This window comes from Lepidochelys olivacea (assembly GCF_965140295.1).
Source record: "Lepidochelys olivacea isolate rLepOli2 genome assembly, chromosome: 1".
In the NCBI taxonomy this organism is placed as follows: domain Eukaryota; kingdom Metazoa; phylum Chordata; order Testudines; family Cheloniidae; genus Lepidochelys; species Lepidochelys olivacea.
The window spans coordinates 106,326,875-106,349,491 of NC_140411.1; positions in this window are offsets into that span (position 1 = coordinate 106,326,875).

Below are 22,617 nucleotides of genomic sequence, written 5' to 3' on the forward strand. Positions count from 1 at the left end.
CAAAACTAGTGGGGGTTGCCAACACTTAGGAGGACAGAGCTAAAATTCAAAGACATATTGATAATTTGGCGAACTGGGCAATAGACAACAAAATAAATGACTAATGTAAGATGCTACACTTAGGGAAGAAAAACCAAATGTATAAATACAGAATGGGGGATAACTGGCTTGGTAGCAGCACTGCTGAGAAGGATCTGAGAGTTGTGGTAGATCACAACCTCAACATGAGTCAACAATGCGATGCTGTTGCAAAAAATAGCAAATGCAATTTTAGGTTGCATTAACAGAGGCATAGCATGCAAGCCACTGGAAGTGATAATACTACTCTACTCAGCACTGGTTAGTACAGCTGGAGTACTGTGCCCAATGTTAATCACCAATGTATAGAAAAATGAAAAAAAACTGGAAAGGATCCAGGGGCAAGCAACAAAGATGGTCAAAGGGATGGAATGCAAGTTATATGATCAAAATCTGAAGGAACTGGGTATGTTTAGTTTGCAAAAGAGGAGATTAAGGGGGGACATGATAGCAGTCTTCAATACTTGAAAGGCTGCCATAAAGAATGGAGAAGAGTTTTCTCTTGCCACAGAGGGCAAGAAAACAGGTAGTGGGTTCAAACTACAACATAGTAATTTTAGATTAAATCTCAGGGAAAACTTCCTAAGTGTAAGAACAGTAGGATAATGGAACAGGCTGCCTAGGGAGGTTGTGGAAGCTCCTTCACTGGAGATTTTCAAAAGGAGGCTGGATAGCCATCTGTTTTGCATGGCTTAGACACAACAAATCCTGCATATTGGTAAGGGGATTAGACGATGATCCTTGTGGCCCTTTCTAACCCTATGGTTTCATGATTCTAAGTGCAAAGGAGAGCAAGAAAAAGGATAAAAGGTTTAGACTACATGACCAGTGACAAAAAGGTTCAAATATTTGGACATGTTTAGTCAAGGCAGGAGAGCACATAAGTCTTCAAATATGCAAAAGATAAAAAGGACAGTGATCAGTTGCTCTCCAGGTCCATCAATGGTAGGACAAGAAGTAATTGGCTTAGTTTACAGCAATAAGAAATACTTTAACTAGAAGAAATAAAATAGGTTACCTAGGGTGGTTTTGGAATCCCTGTCATTGGAGATTCTTAAGAACAGATGAGACAAACAACTGTAAGAAATATTCTAGATATATTCCCTCAGCACAACGCGATAGATCAGATGATCTTTTGAGGTTCCTTCCAGCCCTGTCTTTCCATTAATCCAAACACAATCAAAAGATAAAAACTTATTTAATTTGTATAAATCACTTTCTGAAACTCCCCAGAAACTACCAAGGGCAAAAAAGCCAAATTAAACCAAGCATAAATATAGCTTTAAAATACATAAATAATAGTTATAAAAATTGGAAAGCTCTTTTTACTTTACATGTGATAGCACAACACCAAGATGCTTTATACTGTAAGGTCTTCCCATCATTTAGTTTTTACTTGATGGGACTCCTTTTAAGGTCCACTTTTATTCCAGTTAATACACTTTTTTTATTTCAAGGGAAACTGTATATAAACTGTACCACTTGATAAACTTTTAATAAAGTAAAATGAAAACAGCTAAGCATATGGCTATATATCCTAAATCCTACCGAATCAGAAGCAAGAAGTCAGGGTCCCTTTCAAGATTTCATTATTCCTGCAAGACTTTTCTAGGCTAGATTTAAAGCTTAAGGGCCCCTTTGATAATTCAGATACGCATCTAGGATCACATCCTTGCATATATGAAGGAATTAATCTGGAATAACTCCATTGAGGTCAATAGTTACTCTAGATTTACATGTATGTAGCAGAGATCAGAATTTGGCCTCTACATTTTTGGGTGCTTACAAAAACTCTACACCTCAGGTTTTCAAGGCAAATGCTTGTAAACTAAAATATGATAGTTTTGCAGAGTTCCATTTCCTGAGGTTCATGCCATAGTGGACAGAGTGCTAAACTGGGACGCTGAAGAGCTGGATTCTATTTGTAGCTTTTTCACTGACCTCCTGGGTGACCTTGGGCAAATCACTTCACCTGTTTGTTCTTCAGTTTCCCCATCTGTAAATTGAGAATAATGAGCACCTTTGAGAAGCACTTTGAGACCCATGAATGAAAGAAGCTAAGTACTGTTGTTTATAATTTGATGCAGCCACTGCCTCTTTCTTAATCCCTTCCTCAAAATTCTGGAACCAGCACCAGCTGTTTTCACTTGTAGTGTTCCTACAATTTTTAAGCAAAACTCCTGTTGATTTCAGCCACCATCATTTTGTGCTACTGCCCCTGTTCCCTAAGCCATACGCAGAGCATGAGGCTAAAAGATCTATCCCATGCTGATCATAAAAACATTCTTTTACTTGGCTATTCCTCTTCGCATGACACAGGAAAGTAGCCCTGGTAGTTCTTTAAGGAAAACTAATTACACAGGACTCTTAAAAATACTTTTTATGTCTTCTTACTTTCCACTGCTCTTTATCTGTCCCTGTTCCAAAGTTGTCAAAGAAAGTAATCTCACACAAGAAAAAAGAGATTAAAGACAGCCTGGTACTGTAATTCTAAAGAAAGGCCAAATAATAGATTTTAAAGACAGCTCATATATCAATAATTTATCATTTAAAAAGTAGATACATCCTAAATGTAAATTGGGAAATGAGAAAACAAATACTCATTACTTTAAAAAAAATGTTGACTTGCAAGCCCTTCTAACCAATTGCCTCTCACCCTTTCTAAAAGGCTGAGCAATTATAAAATCTGTTCTTTCTGGTAAATATGCAATCCTATTTCTCATGACTATCCACTTTAAACCTAAGAAAAATAAGTTAAGGCTTTCCAAAATAATGAATAATTTTTCTGTTACAGACATGGCAACATTAGGGGTTCAATATGTGCATCTAAACAACACCACTCCATTCCCTTTTTGAATGGTGAATGGGGAAAAAGGCAAGAGAAACACAAAAACAGTCAGATGCAACACAACACAGTGCAAATTCAGATGGTGGGGGAGGGAGAAGGTCAAGTATTTTTAATGGATAACTATTCTATATTCTTTTGTTTATTAGTAGTTTAGCATAGACAATGGGTTCACCATTATACAAGACACAAACACAAATGCAGATCCTGATCTGAACAGTTTAGAATCCAATAGGCAAATACAGAGAATAAAATGCACTGGAAGATACAGAAGAAAGAGAGTCTTGGATACCAGGATAGTGAAACAATTAATGACTGTACACTGTCCTAATGGAATGTAAGAAAAGAACAAGGATTTATCCTTAAATCTACTAGTTACATCCAGTAGAATTAAGATGCTTTCATTAAATGAGGTATTTGATGATAGCATGCCAAATGCTGAGGAATTATTTTATTTTTAAATGTCTGCAGTGGTAGCATCAATACTAGATCCCTTTTTAAATAGCTGCAGTGGCAGAGTGATTCTAGCTGGATCCTGACAGCCCTACCTATTACACCACACATCACACTCAGGACATTTTCACTAGCGCTGCGCATTCCTCCCTGGGAAAGAATATCAGCATCCACATTGCTCTCTTTCCTGGTGGTTTTGCTGATGGAGCACAGGGATTGACATACCAAACCAGACCCAGGGACCAGCTAGTCTAGTATCCTTCCTCCTTCAGTGGTCAGTACCAGATGCTCCAGAGGAAAGTGCAAGAAACTACACAGTAGGCAGATGTAGATTAATCTGCCTGCCAGGAAAAAATCATTTGGGGTATTTTTAACCTTTTTAGAAAAAGCAAAGGAAAATAAGAGTTAAATTCACAAAACCACTGCAGGAGGAGGAGGAAGTGGTGGTGGTACTGCAACCCTTTAGCCCAATGGCTACAGCACTCACCTTGGATGTGGGAAACTCATATTTCAGTCCCTGCTCCAATGAATATTTATGTATACAAAGTGGAACAGCTTCAACAGGAGAGATTGAAAAAGGCCTGCCCCAGATCGCCCTATAACCTGGGAGGTAGGGCCCTTAGGTGGAAAATGGAAGACCTGGGTTCATGTCCCTGATCTAGAGCGTGGATTCAAACCTGGGTCTTCCATGTCCTGGATGAGTGTTCTGATGTCTAAGCTAAAGGCTATGATGGGAGCAGCCCCACCCTTTCTGGTTATGAAAATAGGTTAAAATATCAAAATGTTTCTCTTTCATATTTTATTCAGTTTAACCAAAACAATTTGCTGAAATTAACATAAATTCACAAAATATTTTGGGCATCTCCAATCTGTATTTTTCAGCAAAGACAGTGTTGGCTGAAAATCTTCATCAGCCACAAAATCATAGGGTTGGAAGTCATCAAGTGCAGCCTCTTGCTAGGGTTGCCAACCTTCCAGGATTGTCCTGGAGTTTCCGAGAATTAAATATTAATATTTAATTAAAGATTATGCCATGTAATGAAACCTCCCGGAAATCTCCAGGAATACATCCAACCAAAATTGACAAGCCTACCCCCTGTGCTGAGGTAGGACCAGGTAAACCTAGACCATCCCTGGCAGGTGTTTGTCCAACCTGTTCTTTAAAACTTCCAATGATGCTGGATTCCACAACATTCTTTAGAAGCCTATTCCTAGGCTTAACTAGTCTTATAGTTAGAAAGTTTATCCTAATATCAAACCTAAATCTCCCTTGCTGCAGATTAAACCCATGACTTCTTGTCCTACCTTCAGTGGACATGGAGAACAATTGATCACTATTCCCTTTATAACCTTCCTAAACATGTTTGAAGACTGTTATCAAGTCCCCCCTCAGTCTTCTTTTTGCAAGACTGAACATGTCCTTTTTTTATTATTATTATTTTTTCTCCTAAGTCAGGTTTTCAAAACCTTTTATCATTTTCGTTGCTCTCCTCTGGATTCACTCAAATTTGTTCACATCTTTCCTGAAGTGTGGAGTCCAGGATTGGACAAAGTACGCCAGCTGATGCCTCACCAGTGCCAGGTAGAGGAGAACAATTACCTCCTATGTCTACCATATGAGATTCCTGTTAATACATCCCAGAATGGCATTTTCCTTTTTTGCAACAGCATCACATTGTTGACTGATTTAGTTTGTGATCCACTATAATCCCCAGAAAAAAGAAAAGGAGTGCTTGTGGCACCTTAGAGACTAACAAATTTATTTGAGAATAAGCTTTCATGAGCTACAGTTCACTTAATCGGATCCATGCAGTGAAAAATACAGTGGGGAGATTTTATATACGCAGAGAACATGAAACAATGGGTGTAACCATACACACTGTAACGAGCGTGATCAGGTAAGGTGAGCTATTACCAGCAGGAGAGAAAAAAAAAACCTTTTGTAGTGATAATCAAGGTCTCTCCTGCTGGTAATAGCTCACCTTACCTGATCACTCTCGTTACAGTGTGTATGGTAACTTTCATGTTTCCATTGTTTCATGTTCTCTGTGTATATAAAATCTCCACACTGTATTTTCCACTGCATGCATCCGATGTAGTGAGCTGTAGCTCACGAAAGCTTATGCTCAAATAAATTTGTTAGTCTCTAAGGTGCCACAAGTCCTCCTTTTCTTTTTGCGGATGCAGACTAACACGGTTGCTACTCTGAAATTTATAATCCCTAGGTCATTTTTAGCAGTATGATTGACTAGCCAGTTATTCCCCATTTTGTATTTGATTTTTTTCCTTTCTTAGTGAAGTACTTTGTACTTGTCTTTATTGAATTTCATCTTATTTATTTCAAATCCATTATCTAATTTGTCAAGGCCATTTTGAATTCTAATCATGTTCTCCAAAGTGTTTGCAATCCCTCCCAGCTTGATGTCATCCACAAATTTTATTAGCATATTTTCCACTCCATTATCCAAGTCATTAATGAAAATATTGAATAGTACCATATCCAGAAATGACCCCTGTGGAAGCCCACTTGATGTGTCCTCTCCGTTCAACAGCGAACCACTGATAAATATTTATTGAGTATGGCCTTTCAACCAGTTGTGCACCTACCTAATTTCATCTAGAGCATATTTCCCTATGCTTATGATAATGTCATGTGGCCCTATGCATCAAAAGCCATACTGAAATTAAGAAAGATTACATCTACTGCTTCCCCACTATCCACTAGGCCATTAACCATGTCAGAGAAGGAAATTAGGTTGGTTTGGCACCAATTGTTCTTGAGAAATCCATGCTGGCTATTCCTTATAATCCTATGATCTTCTAGGTGCTTACCAACTGATTATGTAATAATTTATTCCAGTGTTATCTTTCCAGGTATTAACGTTATGATGATTGGTCTATAAATACCTGTGTCCTCTTTGTTCTCCTTTTTAAAAGCAGGTACTATGTTTCCCCTTCTCCAGTTCTCTGGGACCTCACCCATCCTCCATCTCAAAGATAGTTGATAACAGTTTCAAGATTGCTTCAGCTAGTTATTTAAGTACCCTAGGATGAACATCATTAGGCCCTGGAGATTTGAATACATCTAATTTATCTAACTATTCTTTAACCTGTGATATCCCTGTTTTGGCTCATGTTCCTTCCCCCTTGTTATTTATATAAATTGTGTTGAGTATCTGGTCATCATTTACCTTTTCAGTGAAGACTGAAGCAAAATGGGCATTAAATACCTCAGCCTTCTTGATGTCATCAGTTATTAGTTTTCGTTCCCTGCTAAGTAGAAGACCTACACTTCTCTTTGTCTTTCCTTTGCTTCTAATGCATTTAAAGAATCTTTACTTACTGCTTTTATATGCCTATATGTAACTCATTTTATGCTGTAGCCTTTCTCGTTTTGTCCTTACATGCTTCTGCTATTCTTTTCTACTTCTCCTTAGCAATTCATCCATATTTCCTTTTTTTTTTAGGATTCCTTTTTGATTTTCAGCTCATTAAAAATTCTTGATGGAGCCTGTATTGAGGCCGAGTGGCCTCCCTCCAAGTAGGAGAGCAAGGTTCCATTCCACTCCACTTGGTGTGGAAGTGCCTGAGCAGGGCTGGAAGTATAAGAGGAATGCCCTGCAGCCCAGTTGGGCTGGAATCCCTAGAAAAGGATGCTCCTACCATACTGCCGTGTCCAGGAGGGGAACCTACACCCGGGTGTCCCATAGCTGCCGAAGTGGGAGACCCCAACAAGAAGTGGCCCAGACTAATGGCCGCAGTGTATCCCAAGGAGACCGACGAGCCCTGAACGTGAGAGGTACCAAACCCCGAGAAGGCAGGAAGTGGCCCAGGGGCAGCCACAGAACAGCTGGCTGCAGAGCCAGGTGTGGCTCAGTCAGCGTGTTGCGGCTGGATCTCTGCCGACACTGGGGCAGCCAATCCTGCCTCTGCCTGGACTGGGACACAGTGGGGTAGGGTGGGCCCGTGTCCCCCTGGGGTGGCCGACTCCCTACACTGTGCAGGGAAGCTCCCAGTCTGAAGAAGGAGCCTCCTGTACCAGCCCCCTTATAGACTGTTGCTTTGCTGGCTGCCTGAGCCCTGCCCAGGCTAAAGCCAGCCCTAAAACTGTTTGCTTGCTGGCAGCCTTAGCCTCCTCAAGCTCAGGCCCCAGCGCACCTGTAGACTGTGATTGCCTTGCTGGCCACTGGAGGCCTGCCCCGGCTGAAGCCAGCCCCCTGTAACCGCTGTTTAATTGCTGGCAACATGAGCCTCCCCAAGCCCAGGTTAAAGCCTGGCCATGACTGTCTGGTGCCCAAACTAGAGGGAACTAGAGGACCCGGTGGAATGGAGACATGGGCCCTAGACTGTTCTGCAGCTTCATGCCTTGGCCAGACAAGCCCAAAGGCAACCAGAACGAGTGGCCTCCCTCCAAGCAGGAGAGCAAGGGTCCACTGCAGAGCCATATTGGCCTCTTACTATCATATTGGTTCTTCCTGTCTTTAATTCACATTTGGATAGTTTGCAGTTGTGCATTCAGTATTGTCTCCTTGAGAAACTGTCAGTTTTACTGGACTCGCTTTTCCCTTAGATTTCCCTCAGTTCTAGGAGTTTGTAAAAGTTTTTTTTTTAAGTCTATTGTCCTTATTCTGTTCCTTTCTTTACTTAGACTAATAAATTCATGCTCACTTTCACCCAAATTGCCTTCCACCTTCAGATTCACAACCAATACCTCACTGTTGGCCAGAATCATGTCTAAAGTGACTGATTCCCTGATCACTTCTTCCACTTTATAGAACAAAAAGTTGTCCCCAATATATTCCAAGAACATACTGGAAATTTTGTGTTTTGCTGTATTACTTTTCCAACAGATGTCTGAGTAGTTAGTCCCCCATTACTACCAGGTCTTGCTTTTTGGATATTTATTTTATTTGTTCTAAGAAATGCCTCATCCACCTCCTCTTCCTCATTTGGCAGTTTATAATAGACCCCTACCACGACTTCACACCTATTTTTCCCCTTTTATATTTATCCAAAGATTTTCAACTGATCTGGCTCTCACCTCCTTCTGGAACTCAGAACAAGTGTTTATATTGTTGATGTATAATGCAACACCTTCTTCCTTTTATTTCCTGCCTGTCCTTCCTGAACAACTTACAACCCTTTATACCAATATTCCAGTTAAGAGACTTATCCCACCAAGTTTCTGTGTTGCCAGGTAAGTCATAATTTAGCATATGCACTAAGACTTCCAGTTTATTCCCCACACACATTGTATGTCTGGAGGATAGCTAATGTGACACCATTTTTTTTTAAAAAAGGCTTCAGAGGCAATCCTGGCAATTACAGGCTGGTGAGCCTAACTTGAGTACCAGGCAAATTAATTGAAACTGTGGTAAAGAACAGATTTATCAGACATATAGATGAACATGATATGTTGGGGAAGAGTCAACACGACTTTTGTAAAGGGAAATCATGCCTCATCCGTCTATTAGAATTCTTTGTGCGGGTCAACAAACATGGACAAGGGTGATCCAGTAGATATAGTGTACTTGGACTTTCAGAAAACTTTTGACGAAGTCTCTCACCAAAGGCTTTTAAACAAATTAAGCAGTCATTAATTAGTTGTGATTTGAGGAGACACAAAGGTTGATATACACCTAGTGGCAGATAATTTAAAATCTCCAGTAAATTCTGGATATCCGGGTAAAATATAGGCTTATATATTGATGTTTGGATAAAAGAAGTCACAGCCATGTATTAGTTTATATAATAGACTACTAGTAATTATCCAAATATTAATTTTAGTTAGTAGACTTTGTTAGAATATTTACCCATATGCTGTGGACGCTGAAAGTATTATGGTTCTGTATAGCACTGTGAGAAGCCAAATTTATTATCAGATAGATATTGTTTGATATAAGATTGCATAAAGTTAAAGTTGAAAATGACTGATGACTAATATAAAACAAATAAAATTTAACTCCCCCCTACTCCTTTTGCAGAAGCATATAGAAAACCTACACTACAGAGGTCTGGATTTTATTATAAAGATCCAGCTCAAGAGCTAATAGTAGTTGAGATAGTTATTTCTGTTTTGAGAAGAATGTTTCTGTTTGCATATGCCTGGGACAAAGACTGTTTTGAGATGCGGATGCTATACTTCCCCTATTAAAAAAAACAAGTATAAACAAACACACACACACACACACACAATTTACACATCTTCAATTACTAGGAAATGCTTTTGAGGAATCTGCAGGATCTGAGCACATGAAGACATTTTAGCACATAAATTTCTTACTTTCATGTTTACAGGGTATAGAAGGGACAACATTTATTAATTTATTTTAAACACAGATCACACAAATTACTGACAGCCAGGAATAGCAACTCAAACTAAACATATTGGAAATGTGTTTTTATAGGGTGAAAATGGTAGCCACCAAGGAAAAAAATGTGTAGGCAAAAATTACTTTTTATGGACACTGCAGATATAGGATTGGGTATATTTTATGACACAGCTGCCATTAGAAATTTAGGCCAATCTTTGTTTCCCACTTAATTGCATAGGCTTTTTATAAGCATTTTTGCTTACAGATGATGCAGGCAAAAAGATGATGCTGGTAAACTAACTACCGGCCTAGATATCTAGTCATTTGAAGGGGAAAAAACAAGGCTGAACATGGAATTGAGGCCAAAAGAGAAAAAATAGAAATTTATTTAAAATCTACTTATTGTCATAATACTGTACAACAAGAAAAAATCAAGTCCACAGATTTTTTTTTATCGTTAGACTAATCACAGACTTCCATAGCAGCTTAATGGATTGGTTTTAGACTAGTTGGGTAGGGTCAAAATAGACAGAACTTAATTATGTGAATAGTGGGCTGACGGGCATTCCCTCAGTCACATGCCTCAGTAGTAGCCTGTCCTCAGTGGAACTTGAATGACCTGTTATGACTAAAATGGATCAGTCATGAAATGATCAAGGCATTCCACTCCTGCCCTGGGAAATGAAAAGTGACCTGGCACTGAGCCATGCCAGCAATTTACTCATCCTTCCTGGTTATACTTAGCTGCAATTACAACATATTCCTCATGCCGGTGTATCTGTACATACTCTGATGTGACTGCTACTTTTTATGGCATTGACCCTGGGATAATGTCCATAAGGTTGATGCTACTTCATACTCTGAAGACAAGAAAGAATGACGGGAAGATAAGCAACTCAATGGGCTTCTTTATTTTTCAAGCAATTAATTGTATATATGTATCTGAATGTTTATCTCTCTGGAATCAAATGCATGCAAGAATGATAAAAGTAAGAGTTTGTAGCAGGGTTTTTGCCTTGATACACTGTTCATAGGTAAATCTTGCACTAGGACATGCACTTCCTTCAGGTTCTGTCAGACAGCAATAGGATACTGTGTTGACTCACTAAATTATGGGGAGTCATGTCCGAATGGCTGACTGTTGACCATAAACATATGAAGTTCTGCCTGAATAGGAATTCTAATTGAAGGGCCTGATCCAAAGGCCAGTGCCATCAGTTGGAGTCTTTCCATTAACATCAACTGGCTTTGGATCAATCCCTAACCAATTAACATATTCTGAAGACAAAGAAAGTGCTAGGTGTAGTGTGAGGACATAAATGCAAAACACAAAGAGACATGCTTTAAGCAGCAACCAGAGATCTGTCTAGCAAGGAATTTCCTACTACGTTTATTCATCTCCCTGATACAACACATCCTGGTTCTCTCTGGTAACTGTGGAGAAAGAGAAATTCTATAACCACTCCACATCTCCCTTTCTTTATAGTAAAGGATTACAACTTAAATTGTAAACCAATGTATGTATGCACACAACAATTCAAAATAAACTCCAAATTCCTTAAAACTTTTTATATTTATACAATGTCCCCTTATCAACTGCATTTAAGTAATCCTGAACAGTATTCTAAAGATTTTTTTAGGTGGCCTGATCAGTCTTCCACACCATGTTCTGACAGCTGCTGAATTTGTATGTGGAGTCTCCTGTGGAAGGTCTCACTTTCCGACAGAGTATTACAGGTCTCAGGTCCTCATTGTTGGGCTGGGAAATCAAATTGGTTCTGGAGTCTCCACTAGGTAGGACCTGAGAGTTCTTACCAAGTTCTGAACAGTTTCCACATGTCTGGGAACTTTTTTAGCCAAACTTTGTTTCTTGGTATCAGTGCAGTTAGTCCTTTTGTTCTGTGCCATCCATTGAAGTTTTGTTGCTGCCAAATTTTTATTTCAGCCTCCCATTTTCAAAGTTCCTTTGGTTTAGGACATTTAGGCTTAAAGCTGTATGGATGCCACAGGTAGAGGCATCTTTAGTCATCTTCCCATCAGAAATTTTGCTAAGAGATAATCCTGACACAAAACGTGTTGACCAATATGCCAGCAGTACTTTATATGGGTCCACTGATTTTTGAAGAAGTCTTTCAAAAGTCTGCACAGCTCTCTCTGCCTCTCCATTGCACTGGCAGTAACATGGGCTACTAAGATGATATTTAAAATCAAAATCCTGCACAAATGCTAGGAAGGAATACATCAGAAATTAATTCAGGCCCATTGTGCAAAATGAGGACTTCAGGAACTCCATGGCTTGCAACTATGGACTTTAGCTTCTGGATAAGCTATGACAATGAAGTCTGTGTAAGTATAACAAAGTCAATATATCTGGAGAAATAATAAACTATAATAATGTATGTGTGTCCTTTATAAACAAACAAATACGTGGCTATACACTATCAAGGTCTGTCAGGTAGCTTTGTAGAGAGTAATGGTTCCTTGTTACCTGTCTCACAGCCCTCTGAATTTGCTACCAAGACCAGGCCACCATACAGATTGTTGTGTGTGTGTCCTGCACTTACTTATATCTTAGTGACCCTAACAGATTTTAGAGAGCCTGTCTTTCTGAAGTACCTTTGGCCACATGAAGGTCACTTTGGTCCTGCCAATATGGTATTAGGTCTGTTGTAAGTTAACTCCTTCAATCCCATCCTTTTTGAGGATTAAGTTTCTGGGAACTCTGATTCTTTAGATGTCCATCTCTAATTTGCTGAAGTTGGCTGGTAGAAGCTAGAACTGCAACCAGGACAAGGTCAGTGTAGACTTCGACATCTCTCTTTAAAACCTTTTCTTTTTCTGTTGGCGGCTATTTAATTGGTGCTCCAGATCAAGTGTCTGCTGCTATGAGCGCGTTCCCTGGCACATGTTCCATGCTGAAAGAAAATCACATCAGCCACAGCTGAAATCTTTGAATCTTTCGTGGAAGGTCATCCAGTGGTTCTGCACTCAGTAATGCCACTAAGGGCTTATGGTCTGTTTCTGTGTTAAAATCTAAGCTGAACAGACCAGGCCAAGTGATGGCTAGAGCTTCCTCTTGCACTTGAGCATACTGCTGCTTTGTTTCTGTGAGGCTTCTTGATATGTATGAAACAGGCCTCTGGTCTCCTTAGGCTGCTTTTATGTGAGCACTACTCCTAAACTTGTATGAAGATGTATCCACTGCTACCATTGTTGGACAGTTTACTGAGTATTGTGCCAAAAGAGGTGGAAAAGTCAGGAGTCCTTTTATTTCATTAAATGTTCTTTTTTGTTGTGTGCTTTCTCCCACCCACATATTGTAACCATTAAGTAAATCTTTTAAGGGTTTTGTCTGATGAGCTAAATTTAGTAAGAATTTCTCAAAAGGAGTTATCCCCAAGAATCTGCTTATAGGTGAGTAATGTCTTCAATTCGTCTTACTACGGTCAAATTCCCTTTTTGCTAACTAATTTTCCTACAATATTAAGTTGTCCTTTCCAAATTCATATTTCTCATTCATAGTGAAGCTGACTTGTTCAAAGCACCTCAAAACTGCATGCAGTCACTCATTGTGTTCCTTTTTATTTCTGCCATATACCAACACAGCATTGCAAAGGACACCAGACAAAACCTGACACAATGTGAGAGATTCACTTTGGGAAATGTTATGATGCTGAAGATGTGCCAAATGGAAGATTATCGAAACAATACCTTCCTAATGGGGTGATGAATATAGTTAATGGTACAGATTATTTAGCAAGGGAGATTTGCCAGAAGCCTGCTGTAGTATCTAATTTTGATAATTTGCCCTCTGATAACCAAGCTAATGTCTGGTCAACTGTGGGAAGTATATGTCTTTCTATGTACACACTTTTAATAAGTTGTGTAAGGGTCACACAAATCTACATTTTGTCATTGGGCTTTGGTACTACAGTCATCCCTGCACACCAGTCAGTGGGTTCTTCTGTCTGGGAAATAACCTTCATATTTTCCATTCTCTTTAATTCTTTGACTTTCCCTAGCAAGGGGATAAGGATGATTTGTAGGGCCATGAAAGGAAAGGGAGTAGATGATGGCACCCGTTCAATGTTGAACTCCTTTGACAGCTTTCCTAACCCTGTGAAGAAATGTGAGTACATCCTGTATAATTTACTTTTTTCCATTAATGCATTCCAGTTTTCCTATTAGGTGTCGTACTTGCATTGCTGGCATCCCTACAAGATGTGTTGCCTGTCCTTGCATATATTATCTGTTGAAGCACTTTCCATCCTTTCTCTATTTACCCAAGGAACTGGCCACAACAACCAATGTATTGTTACTAGCCACACATAGAATCTTATTTGGTCTTTGCAGATCTGCGTCCTGGGATCAATCATAATCTTATTTTGGAATTCCAGTGACTGATGACCCAGTAACAATTTTAATGTTAAGGTTTCAACCATTCAGATTCGTGCTTCTGTGCTAAGATTGTTGTCTGTTGTATTGAGGTTATGGTCCTTAGAGTTATGAACTCAGTGTCATCTGACAATAACACCCCCTCTTGGATTGCTTTCACTACTCTCAGTGATCTGCATGGAATTGCAAAATATCCCATTTTGTGGCATCTCCTACATGCTGCACATTTTACTGGACACTGTTCCCAGTTATGGTTGGTGTCTTGCCACATCTTCCACAGCTTTTCCAAACGTTCCCCTCTATTCCCACTCTCCAGCTGTGTACTTTTCCTGTACCGTAAATTTAGTCTGGCAGCTCCTTTCACACGTGTCTTTTCTATGTCAATACTATCTGATGCAGTCTCCCTTATGCTGCTAGCACTGGGTTTTTTTAATGTTTTTTTGCATTCTCACCTCTGCTATAGCTTTGTGCTAGTGTGCGAGATGGGTCTAACTGAAACTGTGCTGTTGAATTGGTGTGTCTTATGCCAATAATTATCCTGTCGCTTATTAGTTCTTCTTTTTAAAGTTCCATATTTTCAATGTTCAACAAGACTACAAACTGCAGTAATAAGTCTGTTTCCCCTTCCTCCTGACACCACCTTTTAAATCTGGCTCTCTCATATATAATGTCTGCCTGTGAAATGGGTATCAAAAGCCTCTTTAACATTGGTGTATTCTTTCTTTTCCTCATCTGTGAGGGGTAGGGCACACAGCATGTCATCAGCAGCATTACCTATATGTAAGCAGGAGAATGGTCCCCGCTATTGTGGGGAACTTTCCTGGCTTATACACTACTCCGGTGAAGTGGCCTAGCAAAAGGATCTGAGTCTTCACTTCAACTTCCTTTACCCAGAGGCCTGCCCGACCTCAAGGGCTCCCCTTTCATTTTCTTGTGTGGCAGAGTCCTAGTAACCCCAATAAGGCTGGGCTCAGAATTCCTGGAGGGGCTAGACCCCCAACCTTGCTATGGTCACTTAGGGCAGGGGCTACGGTGTCCCTACTCCAGGGTCCTCTCCCTGCACTGGACGCTTCCCTGACCCACTGATCATTACATACAGTTCAAAGTAAATACAATTTATTAAACAGCAATCAATTTAAAAAAATAAAGAAAAAATGGGAAAGGTTAAAGCCGGGATTGGCAACCTTTGGCACGCGGCCCGTCAGGGAAAGCCGCTGATGGGCCGGGATGGTTTGTTTACCTGCAGCGTCCGCAGGTTCAGCCGATCGCAGCTCCCACTGGCCACAGTTCGCTGTTCCAGGCCAATGGAGACTGCAGGAAGTGGCGCGGGCTGAGGGATGTGCTGGCCACCACTTCCCGAACACTCTGAGGCTCCAGGTGGCAGGACCTTTCTTCCCAGCATCACCCCCACCCCGTCAGGATTACAATCCTCCTCCAAGTCTGGCCTGCAGGGCCTCTTGGCTGGGGGCATCTCCCTGCACTTTTCCTACTGACCAGGGTCCCTCCTCGCTCTCCCCAGCTGCTCACCCCACCTGACGCCAGACTGCTCCAGCCCCAGCCCCCACTCTGTCTCAGCTCCAGCTCCACCACTCTGCCTCAGCACTGCTGCTGCTGCTCTGCCTCCAGATCCCTTCTCTGGCCCCTCTGGCTCTGGTTGCTGCAGCTCTGCTCCCAGCACAGTCTGCTCTATGGTCTGCTTCTGTGACTCTGCTCCCAGCTCTGACCTGCTTCCTGGGATGCTTTTCTGGCCCCTCTGGATCTGGCACAGCTCTGCTCCCCAGCTCAGCTTGGGCCCTGATTCTCTCCTTAGCTCGGCCCCACTCTGTCTGACCCAGGCAATTCCAGCTCACACGGAGGACGGGACCCCCTGGCCTCCTGACTCTCTGATTAGCCTGCCCACCTTGTCAATGAGGCTGACCTGGAGCATTGGCCTCTCCCCATTGTTCCTAGGGACTGTCAGTCTCAGGGTCCTCATTTCCCATTGACCCCTTCCCCTTTCTTTTGGTACTGGGAGCTGGCGACCAAAACACCCCCTCTGAGTTTTAGTAAGGGACAAGAGTTCCCTTATTTATAGCAAATATCAAAGCATTTACCTGGTATTCTTGTTGTTTTCTCTGTTTTGAAATCAGAAGCCATCTGGAATCTCTCAAATCTCCAGATCCAGCAAGACCAGCTGCCGGAATTGCCAAAATTAAACTTCTCTTACAGTCTCATTTATGCTATGGACTCCATTGCTGCCCTGGCATAGGACTCTGCTTCCTTGCAGCTTTGCCAGGTCTCCTCCCTGGTTTTCCTCTTTCCCCCCTCTAGCAGTCTGGGAGTCTTCTTTCTTTCCTTTATGCTTTCTTTAGAGAGATGGATTCACTCACATCTGACACAATGTACTGAGAGGACATAAACACAAAGAGCCGTGCTTGAAGCAGCAATCAGAGGACTCCCCATGCAGGAGGTTCCTATGTTTATTACTCCCTGCTCCCTGCTGCTGCACATGTTGGTCCTCTCTGGTAACATGGACAGAGGAATAAAGGGGGGGAATCTCACTTGAGCTTACAGATATTATTTGAACTGTAACACTAAGATGGGACTCTAATGTCACAGGTTGATTGATTATTCTTTATAAGCAAAATAGGATGGCAAAGATATGCAGCCTTAAGAGCTCTCCTGACTGTAGTAATCAAGATATTGTCTAAGTAAATTAGCATTTTCATTTCTACCTACAGTAGGAGATAAATAACTAGTCTCATTACCATGGTAAAAGCATACAAGGCAAACAATATTTTTTTTCTGCTGATATACTACACATTTCCTGTGGAAATTTGAAAACTCCTATTTGGAGATATGGGGGATTTGGGGAGGAGGGAATTAGAGAAGGGGAAAGGAGGATTTTAGATCTATATGTACTGGACAAAATCGCTGCAGACAGTGACTTTGATTAATCAGGCAAAATGGCTGTGCTATCATACAGAAATTCACAGATTGCTGATTTTAAACTGGGCAGTAGAACTAGCTAAAAACTTATCAAATGTTAAAAAACGAAAAATGAATTTTCCCTCTGATAAATAAAATAAATACATAAAATCAATTTTACACTGAAAAAATCAGAATTAAAAGTTTTTATTTTCACTGAAACTTTTAATGGTGGGGGGATAATTTTTGCAACTGTCTACTAGCAGTAGTAATCAATGTATTTGAGGCCCAATTTACAATGGTATTTAGACACCTAAGAAAGCAAATAGGTGTCTAGTGGAATTTACAAAAGTACATAATTAGTTTAGGCACCTAACTTCCAGCATTTGGATACTGCAAAATAGGGTCTGATAAAATGCAAATTGAAGTTAATAAGAGTCTTTCCATTAACTTCCACAGATCCAGGCTTATACAGTTTATCCGGGGAGATTTTTTGTTTGCTTTTAACTCATGTTTTTTTTCACATGTCCTCTAAAGCAAGGGTGGTATCTGTCCAGAATTATTTGTAAAGGTTGGAGAACCCTTACTCTGGATTGGAGTTTAAACACAGGTTTAGCACTATGTGAGGAGCAGTGGTGGTGATTGGGGATTTAATCTTTACCATGTCTCAACACAGAACCTTAGTCTTTTTGCTATTGCCTGTGACAACTTTGATTAGGGAACGGAAAGTACTTCTGTTAGTGACAATGCTCATCTCTGCTAGTAATCAGTGATGGTGAGGATATACTATCTTGAGCCACAAATAGTGGATTAAAATTAAGTGCTTCTCAGAAATAGGATATTTTGTTTTCTTGAGGGAGGATGCTGTATGGAGTCTCACATCACTTTTTCTTTAAAATTACTTTCTTTAGTGAATTTAGCACTTAGAAAGTTAGGAACTCAGCATTAACGAGGGCTAGGCATAACATGGGGAGCTGTTGTTCAAGGTTCACGCAGCACTGTCAACACACTGTAGTCCAAGTCTTCCTCATCCATGCTCTTTTTCAGAGCCATAAATTTAGCCTAATTCAATTCTAAAAAGGCCTATATAGAGACTCTTGGAGCTTGCATTGCTTAGTTATTATATCGCTTCCTGAGTGGTTAGCGTCACTCAGTCTTTGGATTCATACCTTTTAATACAGCTCAGGTTTGCATTAATGGTAAAGTAACACACCTGGTCTTGACATTGTTTCATCCTACTTTGAATGTCTACTTTTACCTTTTCTTTTTACCCTAATACCAAGCACAAAGCTAAATTAGATTTCAGTGTATCTCAAAATGCTTGACTGTCACTAGCCCTGCCTTACTTATGAGGAAATGTGATCCTCATCAGTATGGACATATCAAATTCCTCCTCCAAAAACAGTGTTGGCACTACATAATATCTTCTATCTCTCTGGAAGAAATCAAAATGCCAAAAATGGGTGTAAGCAATAATTTAGCAGGAAAGTAAGATATGGAATTACTCCCAAAACCTCATGAAACACTCTGTGCAAGATTTTTTTTAAAAGTACCTAAAGCAGTTAGGCTTGCAGCTTTCATCAACTTTCCCAAAACACATCAAGAGACAGAGGATCAATGGGAATTAGGTTCCAAACTCCTTTAGGTGCTTTTTCCCCTATCTTTGTCTGGTGTCTGTCATGGACCTCGGCGTATGTGGTTGGACCGAGTGGTGAGTGCTGGAGTCAGGCACCAGAACTAGAAATTAGAAGCAGAGTCAGAACCAAGTCAAGGGTCAGAGTCTGTAGCTAGGGTTGGGGCATAGAAGCAAGGATCCCATCCAGACCAGACCCAATGTACCAGCCAACCAGAAACTCACTTACTTGTTCAGACAACCTCCTCTGTATTCTTCTGTCTTAATTAACAAGTCTGAACCAATCACAGACTCTGGATGTCTCTTACAAGCAGAACCTTTGTGGGCAGTGCCTCTGGTGAGCCAGTGTCCACCAGCCCACACTCCTTGATAGTACCTGGTGTGGTACTAGTTCTGAGCCCTGGGTTTGAGAGCTACATGCTCTCATTTCTTCCCCTTTTTCATATCTCTTTCCACGTTGGTTGCCAGCTAGCCTCATGCAATCCCTCTCAATTGTTTCCCTCCCTAGGTTTCTTATTGCTTCAGTTCTGTTTTTCCTTCCTATCCTCTGCTCACTGCCTGACTTTCCCTCAGGCACCTGCCTCATTTTTCTTTCCCCTTCTTAGATTTACCTTAAAAACACTTTATCCCTCATCTTCCTCTTCTTCCCCCCTTCCACTCCTGGTTCTCTTCTCCCCTTTTTCAGGATGACTTCTCCTTCCTTTTGAAGTTTCTCTATTCTCTCCTGGTTTCCTTCTCTCCCATTGCAGATCTTCACTTCCTCCCGGTCCCCAACTGTAAATCTTGTCCACCCTAGAAGTCCAGCCACCAGGCCACTAAAAACCAAAGCTTTGAATTTATGCAAAATATGAGCTCTGATATCTCAGTGACAAGAGCAGTATAAGAAATGCATTGGAATATACCAAAATCTTCGGAGAACAGGTTCTTTTGTGAGACTTTTCTCTATATCGCCTCTCTCTGGCAGGACTGGGAATCCACCTGAACAGGCTTTCATGGTGCTTTTTCACTTGTGCTTCCTTTTGAACATTTCAGAACTCCTGAAAGGTTTGTTTTATCTTTGTTTCTAGATACAGGCAAAAAGATTTCTGGGCTGAGGTTTCCAAACCAGTTTGCCCATCCCTAGAAAGGGGATTCAAAATTCCTGAGAGATTTTTCACATAAAATAAAATGTTGTTCTCTATGAATTCAGTGAACTCATGGGACAAGATTTTCAAAAGTGACCAGTGGTTTGAGGTGGCCAGCTTGACACAATCAAGAGCCCCAATTTCCACTGACCCTCTGAAAATCCAGGCCCATTTAAAGTTCTTCAAGTTAGGCACCTAAAATTCCTGGTCATTTTTCAAAGACTTAGCCTTTGACAAAAACCTAAGATTACAGGGAGAAGAGTCTGAGATACCACATCACTCACATTCTCAATTTGACATACATATGCACACAATATATATAGATTTCAGTGTCATGAGAAGAGAAGACTGCAAGACCAAAACACATATCCTAAATGTTTGTTGCAAGTCCTTTTTACAGCAATAAAAGAATAAAATATGAAAGTGCTTACACAGTGTCAGCAACCTGTCAACTGAGATAAAAATCGCAAAGCTCTTACAATGCCCACTAATGAAATAAAAAGCTAATAGTGACTTGATAAACCATGTTCTCATTCTCTTAAAGGCTGAAGGTAAACATTGGGTGCATTAATTTGCAGACCCTGAGTATATATTGTGCTGGAAGTCACACAGACTGTCTTGACACTTGAAGCAGAAGAGTATGTGGTACACTAATACAGCCGTACAACTACTGTATGTGACAGAGGGGCAGCTAATGCTTAAAGCTGAGGATGAGATTATTTTAAGGATTCTATTTCAAATATTACATTGAAACATACATTGAGGTGCAATGGAGCACATATCTGTGCATTCAAATAAGAAATACCATCAGATTTTTTCAAAAGAAGCAGGGAGAAGGTTTAGTGCATGCAGCTGCACACTGGTTAGCAATTCCCTAGCTCATTCTCATACAAATCCCCTCCTATTTGTGCCCTCATTTATTAGCAGCTCTGACACTTTTTCCCGCCTTTTTCAAACTATGACTTCTGCATAGCAGCAGATGAAAGCCTATTTCTAGTGAATCTGAGACCAAGAGGATAATTAACTTTTAAATCCATTTTTTAACCTTCCAAATTCCCTTTTAACTCTTAAACACTCTACCTGGTATTTGTCAAAAATAGAAAAGTATATCCTACTGAAAGACCTGATTAGTAACTTGTGGGAGCCAGGAATTATGGCTTAATTTCACCCTTTTGAGAGGGGACAGGCAGAGAGAGGGAGTCAATAGCCTCATAAAAAACAAACAAAAAACCCCAAAGTCATATAATCTCTGATTCTCATGACAAAATATCAGCACCAGGTATAACAGCAAATGCAGGAGGATAGTGCCATGCTAGATGACATGCCTTGCATGCATGACGTCCTGTATTTAATTCCTGGCTTCCACATCTAGTTTATTTTTTAAGGAGAGACGAGAAAGCTTCTTTTGCTTTTTTTCACAAAGATTTGGATACAATGGGAATGTAGTCATGTTTGTTAACAGAAAAAAATACAGGACTCGTGGATTCTCTTTATAAAAATTTACTCAGAGGAAATGTTTCTTGGATCATCTAAAATTTTGCTTGTCAAATCATAGCTTCTGGACAAGTTTTATTATTATTTTAGACAGAAAATATAGGGAAAACACCAGCATTTTTGGATTTTATTTCTAGTCACTAGATGATCACCACATAGGCTATGAGGAGGATTTACAAATATAGGAAATATTCAGAAAACATTAAAATACATATAATTTATTCAGAGTAAATTTCAATTTACTCTGAATACATTTTTTTATGACTGCCATGTACACGTAGATCATCAAGCATATTTCCATGAGCGACGGTTTGGAGGAAGATGCACAGGATGGAGTCTGTAGGTTGCATTTGCAGTTGTTTTGATGAAACTACGAGAGGACTAATGATGGAACTGATGGTGTTACATATATAAAATAGCTTTTAAAAATCAATGAACCAACATCTTACGGCTCAATTCTCCTCTCGCTTACAGGATAAAACAGGAGTAAAAACATTAAAACTCATGGGGCTACAGCAGGGTAAAGTGGAGTAAGTGAGATGATAACCAGGCCCACAATCTCAGGGTTTAGGACTTTGAGCCAGGAGCTCAAACTGTAATCCTAAATACGTGGGAGTTAAGTGTGCCTGCATGAGATACTCAGTATCTTGCAGGTGTTGTCTCTAAATGATAAAATCCATTAAAATGTATGAAAATGCCCATGTGTATAAATAGCTCATGTGTCAAGTGCCAAAAACAAAAAAACCTTAAAAGCTGCACACGTGTTGATTCTGTGGCACAGGTGTAGGACTTATATTGGTAACCTGTCACTATGGAAGTTAATGGGAGTTGAAAGTTTTCACTACCTCTAAGAAAGAACTCAGCACCTTGATGTTTACTTGTTATCTGAGCAACACCTCTAATTGTCGCAAATAAACATTTTGCTCTTTCTGTAGGGTATCTTTCAGGGATTAGTGATGTGCACAGAATTTTTAAGAACAAGATCTAATAGAAATTGTTTTACTTGGGAGGCAGTATTGTCCAGGGAAGGGGAAAAATAGTACAAAAATAATATTCAGGCCTTAAGGCTTTATTAAAAGGGGTGATGGTGGGGAGGGATCATTCAATGAAAAATAAGACACCTGAAAAACCAAAGGCACATCTGGTATTGTATTTTTTAACATACGGACCAGAACAGACTGGGTTATTAATTTTTCTTGCTTGCTTCATCACTTTCATCCATGTAGGGAACCTTTATGGCTCAGGCTTTATTGTTTTCAGTTGAAACTCAGCAAAGGAATGAATAAAAAACAATTCTTTTCTCATTTGCGTGGGGTTTGCTTGCACATCCCCAGGGAGGCTGGGCTCTATTTGAGAAACACTTCTCTAGGGGAT